Genomic DNA, 10,302 nt, shown 5'->3' with positions numbered 1-10,302 from the left:
CAGGGCTCAGGCGGTCTCGGCCATACCTGGCCCTGGCTCCCTACTCTCCTCTATGGGGCTTGTACTCCCACAACTACCTCTGATGGAACGCAACCCCCAAAAATACCTCCAATGAAACGCGACCCACCCGAAGGTGAGGGCTAGGGGTTAAGGTGCTCTGACCCGCCTTTCACCAGGGTGATCACTGGCCTGGCATTTCCTGGGGGCTCCCTGCCACTGGGTACCCCACCAGGCCACCACTCCAGCAGGGTGCAGTTTTAGGTCGTACATAGGACCAGGAGCCTCCTACCATCCCCTGCAGCTCCTCCCTTACCTCCGGATGAAACTCAGCAGCCCTCTGGCCAGGCGGTGTTGTTGTCTGGCCTCCAGCAGCCAAACTGCCTTGTTTATATGGGCAGCCCCGACCTAAAAGGGCTGCCCTCATTAGGCACCTGGAGGCTGCCAGCTCCAGGGCCTTAAAGTGGCAGGCACAAACAGTGCCCTGCCACAGTGACATTACGGTGTAGTAGCCTAATAATACTGCATAGTAGCACACTAACATGTTTGTGCCGTGATGCACTAATGTGAAGTATTATTTGGCTACTGGACGGTTAGTGTCTCGTGTAGATGCACCAAGAGTGCTTGGCTGATTCTTGGTTGCCCTTAAATGCTACTGTAATAAATATGATTAATACAAACAATGGGAAACTTCTCTCCCATGAAAAACACACGAGAGGAAGGATATAAAAATCCAAATCACCCTCCGCCCCCTACTTCTTTCCACCTTCCAAGTCCTAGACATAGGGAGCAAGATAAATCTTCAACCTATCGCCCAGCAAGTCATTTACTGAAGGTTGAGTAAGTATCCATTTAATATATTTTAACCTGATCTCAGTTGTACTGGAAGCATTCTAATGCAGTCTGAAAAACCATCTCAATGGTTTAGTGGTATAGTCTTCATATATTCTTTCTATTTAGTGGTTTTTCAAAAATTCTAATTAGCTATGCATAATTCCTGACAGATGAACTGTGCTTTAAAATGATGCCTCATTAAAAAGAAAATTCACGTGGAAAATAAATGAAAAGTTAGAGGATCCTAGACCAGAACTGAAAATAATATATACACAGATGAACTGACTCCCTCCACTGTTCCTCTATCAGTCATCTGACATGCTGCTTCATAGAAGACATGCCTCTTGCTGAGCTTGATCCTTACTTTACTGCCAGATCAAACTTACTCTAGATGAAATAAGATAATGGAACTTTATCAATATGTGTATCCAAAGGAAACTTGAAATAAAATGTCAAGAATAATATGGCTGCAGGTGCAAAGCCATTCACAGAAGGGCCAATTTTGTTGGCACCATTTCCCTTGACACTGGATAGTTTTTCATTTGTGTTAGTCTCATTTTTAATTTTTCCTCCAAGGAAGGCAAAAAACATTTCACGTTTGTAGTAACATTTCACTGTAGCTCTGGTAACAAGAGATTTTGATGAATGTACTTTCCAGAGTCAAACTAAAAATACAGTAATTGCATGCAAATTTGAATTTAAAATTTGATAACATCTACCCTGGTTTTTGAACTATGGACACACAATTAAACAGCTTAAAAATTAGATGAGAAAGTTACAACTACCAGAGCTACCAGAAATTTAACTGTAGGAGCATACCCGCTATTGTCTCTGAATCTGACACACCCCTTGTCTTCCATCTCTGCTTACCCAACTTAGATCACTGCCACCATCATGATCCTAACTGCAAACTTATCACTAGGACATTATAGTATTAAGAACAGACCAGAGATGTTTTGATGTTTTATGAATAACCAAGACTAGGTCTGCATTCTCTACATCAGTGATTCCCAAAGGGTGTGCCTGTGCTGCTACCATCGCACAAGTGTGCTGCAAAAAATGGCCTGGATAGGGCCCATTCAGGCCAGCTCTTTGCAGCAGGATCGGGTCCACAGACTGGTAAGTAAAGTGTGCCACCAATTCTAATCCAGAAAAAAAGTGTCCAACAGGTATTAAAAGTTTCGGAAACATTGCTCTATATTATGTACAAGTATATGTGCACCTGACTATTCCTTTTAAATCTCCTGGATTACTCCATACAACTGACACTTATTGGACATGTCTACACGTGCAGTTGTTATAGCATAGTAATTTAGCATGTGCTTAAGCAAGTACTAAATGACTGTGTTTACTGTGCAGTCCTGACATTGCACAGGGTTTTTTTCCCATGCCACTACACAGTAGCTCATTGCTACTCCACAATAGCTTCAGCGTCATGGTTCATAGCATGAGTTACAGCGACATAGTGTCTTGTGTAGATGTGCCCATTGAGTATTGTTGCTGCTTTTATGTTATGTAATAAAAAGGATCAATTTCAAGCTTATGTTGACACCTGGTATTTCCAACTACAAAACTACAAGTTATGAGAGAAGAAAAAGGCTGTTTCTATATACTGGCAAACAGATGATAAGTCTCCCTTATTTTTGCTTGAAACTCATACCTGAAAGAAATTCAAATGTTTCTAACAGTATTCTTTTCTTCATATAAAAATCTGTAAAATATACTCTGAATCTCATATTTCCCATATGGGACTGGACAAGGCAAATGTTATGATATGTTATTAAAACACATGCATCCCTAAACAACAAGAAACGTGTTTACAAATTACTCAGTCAATTGTAGAGCAATATGAACTGACAGTGGCTTCTAATGTTGCACAGGTTTTTAATTAATGAATTATGCTCCATGAAATACTTCAGTTTTGTGATTCTTTGTACAGTGTGAAGACTATAGAGATAGATGATGTTCCTTTGTTAGCTGCTTTGCTGTTCCCCGTTGTGAGAAATTAATTGACTGTTACTATTCAGGTCTTAACAAATAGCATTTCCACTGTCCTTTGCTAATTACGCTGTGCCTGCGTTTTACAAAACATTTCACACTACATTTATTTTTCCACTTCGTATTTTAGGGCAGCTTATTTGTAAGAATGTGCAATTGTGCTCATATTATCTTGACCTAGCAGACCAGATCTGATTGTGTTGTTTCCAAGCCAATTATTCACATATGTTTAACAAGCACACATGCAGCATTACATATTGGCGTGAAGCAAGTAAAATTAAATAGGGCTGACAAAATTAAACACAACTTTTTAACTTGTTCTGCAGTGTAAAAAGTGGTATTTTAATGCACATCGTGTTTTTGGCCCATTAACAATATAATTGGGAGCACTGCCCTTGGAATGACATTTTAATTCATAACATTACTTCAACTTGTTTGGTTAAAAACAAGTTTAACCTGACAAGGAGAACAAATATTAGAACTGCATTATACACAAAATGATCACTCAGCATTAAGGGAATAAGGGAGAAGTGTTTCAAAGAAAACATTTCCATTAACACCACACAATGCATAAAAGTTCAAGGTATATTCTTGTCAAACTGAAATTGGTAAGTATAGTGCCTATTTCTACATGTTTCAGTGTCTTTTGCTTTTTAAATGCTTTTTTTTTTTTTTTTTTTTAGAAGGGAGAGAGGAGGGCACAGCATACAAAACTGCTGGAAGATTAGGAAATACATTCTTAGGAAGAGATGAAACCAAAAGGTAAAGATTATGAAGGGAAGGAATGAGCAAAACTAGTTTTTGATTGCTGGGGGAAACTGCTTGAGTCACACAAAGTAAACTGGAAGCAAGAATAGAGGAATAAAAGACGGTAAGATTCTGTTACATGACTGAGAGAAGGGTGAGATTTTTGGGGTTGTTTCATTGATGGGAATGGAAGAGAAAATATAGGAAAATCTGATGATAATTTTTTTGGGGGAGCAGGAATTATTGATGCAATTTGGTAGCTACAGGAAGGGAATATATCAGTGATTCTGAAGCAGGGTGCCACAGCACCTGGGAATGCTACAAGATCCTTTTAAGGGCATCTCAGACTGCCACCTACTAGTAGCACTACTAAGTGTGTAAACACCTACACTTAATTCACAACACAAATTCAGAGGTTTCAAATAGGAATTCCATAGAGACAAAACGTTCTGACTTGCTCTAGTCTTATGCAACAGAAGAATTACTCTATTATTTTTCTGTAGTGTAAAGAAGGATGCTTTGAGTCTATAAAAAAAAGTTGAGAGCAACTCGAATATAGCTTCAGCTGTATGGCCAAAGTACAAAAATTAGTAGGAAATATGTTTGTAAAGCTATTTTATCTGGGGCATGAATATGGTATGTTAAACAAGAAAGAAGTGCAATACCCGTTAAGAGAGAAAAAAACTCAGGAAGTGGTTCTGAATTTCAGTCTCCTGTGTGGTTCAACCTGTGGCCTGGTCATATGGGTGACACCCATACTCTGTTTCTTTGAGAAGTGGAGGGTAAAAAAGCATACAGAGATTCTCAGGGAAACGTATATTTGGCATCATGTTCACACAAACAAATATAAAATGGACTTGAGTGTTCTGCTTTTCACACATCATACATCCTGGGTTAGAGAGAAGTAAAACTGAACAAAGACAAGACTTCTTCGAAGACTTTTTTCCCCAACATAGTGAGGTTTCTATAACTTTAAATACAAAGGTTTAACAGATCAAACAATCCACAGATGAAGGTAAATATGGACCAACAGAAGCACTGATGCACATATGTGGCACTGGAGAAGTAAGAGGCCCCCTCTTCCCCTAAGATAACTTAACGTTAGTAATAAGTGAATTTTTTCTAACACAGAGAGAAAAGGGCAGATTTAGGCCATGGACTGGCATTCAAGTCTACTAGTCAGATTTTCTCTGAAATTCTTACTGGCAGGAAAACAGCCTAGGAGCTGGAGTGTACATGCATTCCAGCCCCCTGCCAGGAGAGCTACATAAACTTGTTAGCCAGGGGCACTAGAGGGCTGTTCCCAGGGCCACCACCACCTTAGGGGAGCTCATTAATTGACAGCCTGCTTTCTCCCCTCCCCGGGAAGGGGGAAGGCTGGGAATTGGGAATTGGCAGCTGCTGTAAAGGATCCAGCCCTTTACAGGGAGAACATCCCTATATCCCACTGATCAGCTGGCTTGCTGAACAGGAGAGGGGGGGAGGGCAGGAGTATTCTCCTAGGTGAGAACCCCTGCAATTCCCCCCTGAAAAATATCCCCCAGAGCAGGGGTAGGCAAATGCTAGCATAGGTGTCAGTGTGGCACTCAAAGGCATTTTGCTTGGCAGGCATGCCTCTAAGTGGATGGCAGGGAAGGGGCCGGGGCTACACGGCAACAACAAGGATTGGGCCCCTCATGGCTCCACTGCCATCTGCCCCTGGCATGCCAACATCTTACAAGTTGAAGTTGTGGTGTTTTTGGCACTCTGCCCAAAAAAGTTGCCGACCCCCCACTCCATTCCTTCCAGTGAAATGTGAGGCTTGAGGGGAACAGGGAACCATTCTTCCATAGCGGCAAGGCTTCCTAATCCTGGACAGCCTTTCCACCTCAGCACAGCCGCTTGCCATTTCTCCATGCTTCTCCCGGTGAGAAGAGGGGCATTCTCCCCACACTTCTCCGGGCAGGGGGAAACTGTCCAGAAGCTTTGAGAGGGTTGCTGCTATAGCACATCTGCCTGATGCCCCTCATAATCCTCTGGGCCAACCAGAGGGTGACCAGGGCCATCCTCCCCAGTGGCAACCCTCCAGGGGCTCTGGGAAGGTTCCTGCACAGGACCCTCCCTCCCTCCTCCCCCCTTCCCCGACCAATCAGCTGATTGGCAGGAAGGGGGAGGGAATTGTCCCCTGCAAGGTCCTGGGTACGCTATCAGGGAGCCAGTGCTCCCCCTCGGTGGGTGGGACAGAGAGCAGAGGACTCTTGGATCCTGGGTGCTCTCCACGCACAAGAGAAGTGAACAACCTTTCAAGTTAGTTGAAAGGAGGGAGACCTTTCTTGTAGGCAGAGGCAACCTGAGCAGGGTGCGGGGCAAATCAGCCCATGTAGGGCCCCGGCGAAGCTGCCAATAGTGGCGGTGGCGATAGGGGGTAGCAAGCAGCTGGACGCAAAGCCACTGCTCTGCCTGGCTCTGTGGGGCTCCCCAAAGCACAGGGGATGAGGACACTCCCCTAGAGACAGCCTGCTTATAGGTAATTGTTCTAACTTTCTGCAGAAGAACCAGTTCTCTTCCACAGGGCTTTGATATAGTTGTACAAGTTCCCTTTCTGTGCTGAGAGAAAGGCACAAAGACCAAGCAGTGGTTATCAATATTTATTAGTGAACTGTGAACTTCAAAAAACTGACAGACAGCAGTCAATTGACGTTCCAATGATTATATATATTTGTTGCAATTTAAATATAAAAGTCCAGTGCCTTAAACTGAGACTGAGTTTCCAGAGCGTAAGGCCTTAGATCGGGGTGGGCAAGATGCAGCCCGCCAGGCCATTCTATCTGGCCTGTGGGGCCCCTAAACATTCTAGAAAATCATCTGCCCGTGGCTGCCTGTCATGCAGCCCTCAATGGCTTGCCAAAAGTCAGTAAGGGGCCCTCCACCTGAAATAATTGCCCACCCCTGCTTTAGATCAACTTGAAACTTGTTTATATTGTAAAATGATAGCGGTAAAGGCAAAGGAGAGAAGCTAAGTACAGAAAATAAAATTTAAAAAGGGAGACAACAAGGCATTAGATGTGTTCCTTTCTTATAACTACCATATTTACTCAAATATAAGATGAGGGTTTTCCCCCAGTCAGCATGGGGGGGAAAGCTCTTCATCTTGCATTTGCAAAGAAGAAAACCTCATTAAATATATTGCTCCAGCCATGACATTAAATCCAGGACAGTGTAGTATACTGTACGTATTTGGAATTTTTGGGACTGTAAAATGAACGTCCAGTACTGTCATCAGGTGTCCACAGTTCTCTTCAGCGTACTTCAGGTCAGTGTGCAGGTCTTCGACTAATAACAGACTGGTGGTGTAACTGGTGACCTCCATTTAAACAGTAACCCCCGTCTAACCTGTGACATAAGTCTAACTGGTGACCCCAGTGATTTTTTGTGGCTTGGTTCCCATTGTGGGATAGGGCAAATTATAGTTCCCTTAGTAGAATAGGGCAGTTCAGTTCAGTTCAGTTCTGGTTCAGGTTCAAATCGGAACACCAGTTCAATCCAGTTCTTAGGTTCTAGTTCAGTTCCAGTTTGACACCCAGATACAGCAAGGGGCAGTGGAACAGACACCCAGAAAAGCTGTGAATTCTTCAGCACTGGAGGTATTCAAAAAGTTGGTCATCCACCAGTCAGGGATGTGCCAATGCTCCTGATGAGACTCAGCCCTGGAGGGTCCTGGCTGCAGGGGCTTGCCCTCCAGCTCAGGATCAAACCAACACTGCATTAGGGTCAGGAATGAATTTCCCATGGTCAGATTGGTACAGACTTGGGGGGGGGGGGAGTAGGGGACTGCCTTCCTCTGTAGTAGGGGCATGTCCTCTGTCTTGGATCTCACAGCAGCTGTTGAGGGGCTGCACCAGGGTGAGTCCTGTGTTGCCCTCAGACTCCTCTTCGTGTTCCAAGGCTGTGGTAGGGCTTGCCACAGTTTGTTCTGGGGCCGGGGGGGAAGGCTTCCCACCTTTTCTGCTTGGTACCAAGAAGTTCCTCCACTCCCCACCCTTTCCCCTCCAACTATAAGAAAATCATGGGGTTTGCTTGTTTTTCCATGGAAAACACTTGATTTTCTGCTTTCTGTGAAAAAAATATAATCGCAAATTGAGTAGGTCCCTATGTATAGGGGCTCATGTTTTGATTCACCTCAAATTTTACTTCAGCCTCCGGATATTGCAGACAAGTCCAGAAAGAATGCCAAAGAGTGCCAGAGTGCAGAGTTACCCTAAGAGCGCAAAAGTCACCCATAGAGACCATGTCACTCAGTTTGGAAAGGATAAATTTCACACTGATGGTACTGTGCTGCTCTGCACTGCATGCAGCAAGGCTATGGATCACTGATTTCATAAACATTAGGGCTGGAAGGGACCTTGAAGATCAAGTCCAGCCCCCGGCCCCAGGGACAGGAAGTCAGCTAGGGTCAAAGGATCCCAGCAAGATAAGCATCCAAATGTTTTTTGAATGAGTCCAGAGTAGGTGCCTGCACCACTTCTGGAGGGAGTCTATTCCAGGCCTCGGGGGCTTGGACAGTAAAGAAGTTTTTCCTTATGTCCAGCCTGAAATGGTCACAGAGGAATTTATGACTGTTGGTCCTTGTTAACCCTTGGGGCGCTCCAGTGAACAGACATTCCCCCAGATCCTGATGCACACCCCTTACATACTTATAGGCAGCCACCAGGTAACCCCTGAGCCTGCACTTTTCCAGACTGAAGAGTTCCATGGCTCTCAGCCTCTCTTCATAAGGCCTATTCTCTTGCCCTCTGATCATGTGCATGGCTCTCCTCTGGACTCTCTCAAGCTTCTAAACACCCTTCTTGAATTGCGGAGCCCAGAATTGGATGCAGTACTCCAGCTGCGGCCTCACCAAGCCCAAGTACGGCAGGAGGATGACATCCTGGGATTTACTTGAGATCATGTTCAGAAGCAAACAATTATAGAACACATGAAAAGTGCTACCCATAAACAGAATGAAAAGAGATGAAGAGAAGATGCTGAAACAGCAAGGCCATGATCAACAGTAAAGAAATAATGCACTGTGACTGCAGCACTCTAGTGTCCTACAGTTGCAAAGACCACCATGACACCGTCACTTTGGATTTTGTTTGAATGTTTTTAAAAGTAGACCTTCCTCTGCATAAAATAGATTTACCTGTTGTCAGGGATTTTTTTGTCAAGCACGTTAAGGGAGGCAGTGCCATTCCCAAGTAAAACCAACTGTATTCCTGGCTACCAGGTCTTTTTGAAAAGGAAAAACTGCATCTTCTTAATTACTTTGAGGGAAACTTCATTGCTGTGATAATCACCGATGAAACAAGTGACCTCCAAAATAGGCCAGTTTTCAACATTTTATATCAGATGCTCAAGGTACATTCTCCTAAGCATGCTGAAATTCCCACACCACAGCTGGTAAAGACAGCGTGCCTGGGGAAAGTTAGTCATGCCACCATTTCACAAGCCTTGATTTCTTGCATGGTGAAATTCAGCATCCCACTTGAGCAAATATTAGCATTTGTAACAGTGCATGCTACATGGCAAAGGCTTAGAATGATATGCTTTGAAATTGATGGTCAAACTATATATGTATAGTTGCTCTGGCAGGAAATACTTGGTGAGATACCTTCAAGCAAGTAGATCGCTTTGTTGCTTTGATGAAGGCACTTTTAGTGGGAACTCCAGCTCGTCATGCACGGTTCTTAAGCTACCTGAAGGAAGAAAATGTTGATTCACCAGCACTTCCACCCAAACCATCTGTGACCAGGTGGAATACATGGTTCAACTGTGTAAAGTACCATGCACAGTACTACCAGCTTTACCATGGGTTTGTGAAGAATGAACAAACAGAACAAGGGATACATCTGTTCCGTGGGAACTAGCCAGCCTGTTAGTAGTCGAAGACCTGCACACTGACCTGAAGTACATTGAAGAGAACTGTGGACAGCTGGTGGCAGTACTGGACATTTTACAGTCCCAAAAATTCCAAATATGTACAGTATACAACACTGTCCTGGATTTAATTTCATGGCTGGAGCATCTTGCATCATCACCTGATAATGCAAAAGGGTCAACAGCTTCTCAAAGCACTGCTTATAAACTGAGACAGTACAACATAAAAAGTACACAGTTGTGCACTGGACCCTAGATAAACTAGTGCTGTTTATACAGATTATGAAACTGTGAAACTGGAATTAAAGCTGTCCAACGAACACAACATGGAATGGCCAGTGTATTTAGGGACTGTCAAAGATGTTTTACAGATGTTGAGGATTCCATTCAGTTCTGGATGGCTGTTGAAGATCGCCTTCTCAATCTGGCAAAATACACAATGGTTCTCCTCCAATTCACTGTGAATTCAGCTGATGTGGAAAGAAGTTTCAGCAAACTTGAGGTTCTTTTCAGCACTCAGCATCAACATTTGAAAGATAAAAATGTGGCTGGAATGCTGCAACTGTGTTTTGAGAACCCAAACTAACTCCAAGTGATTAAATTTTCTGTGCATTTAAAAGAAACCCAACTATTTAGCTAACATTTGGATCGGAGCCCTGGGTTAGCTGGAGGACTTCCTATTTATTTGAGAAGTCAGGACTGGACTGGCTAAGTTCGCCGATGACACCAAACTTTGGGGCGAAGCATCCACGCCAGAAGATAGGCGGGTGATCCAGGCTGACCTGGACAAGCTCAGCAAATGGGCAGACGAGAACCTGATGGTGTTTAACA

The 10,302-nt window shown here is 43.8% G+C and overlaps 1 protein-coding gene across 2 annotated transcripts in view; it reads right to left on the bottom strand.

Moving 5' to 3' along the window:
- Positions 1 to 10,302, bottom strand: part of UMAD1 (UBAP1-MVB12-associated (UMA) domain containing 1) — a 140,227-nt gene that overhangs the window by 89,540 nt on the left and 40,385 nt on the right. The gene's annotated exons all lie outside the window — the stretch shown is intronic.

Source organism: Crocodylus porosus, unplaced genomic scaffold, assembly GCF_001723895.1.
Source record: "Crocodylus porosus isolate Cpor-Errol unplaced genomic scaffold, CroPor_comp1, whole genome shotgun sequence".
In the NCBI taxonomy this organism is placed as follows: Eukaryota; Metazoa; Chordata; order Crocodylia; family Crocodylidae; genus Crocodylus; species Crocodylus porosus.
Note: the sequence above shows the minus strand (reverse complement) of the source record. Positions and strands in the feature narration are given on the sequence as shown.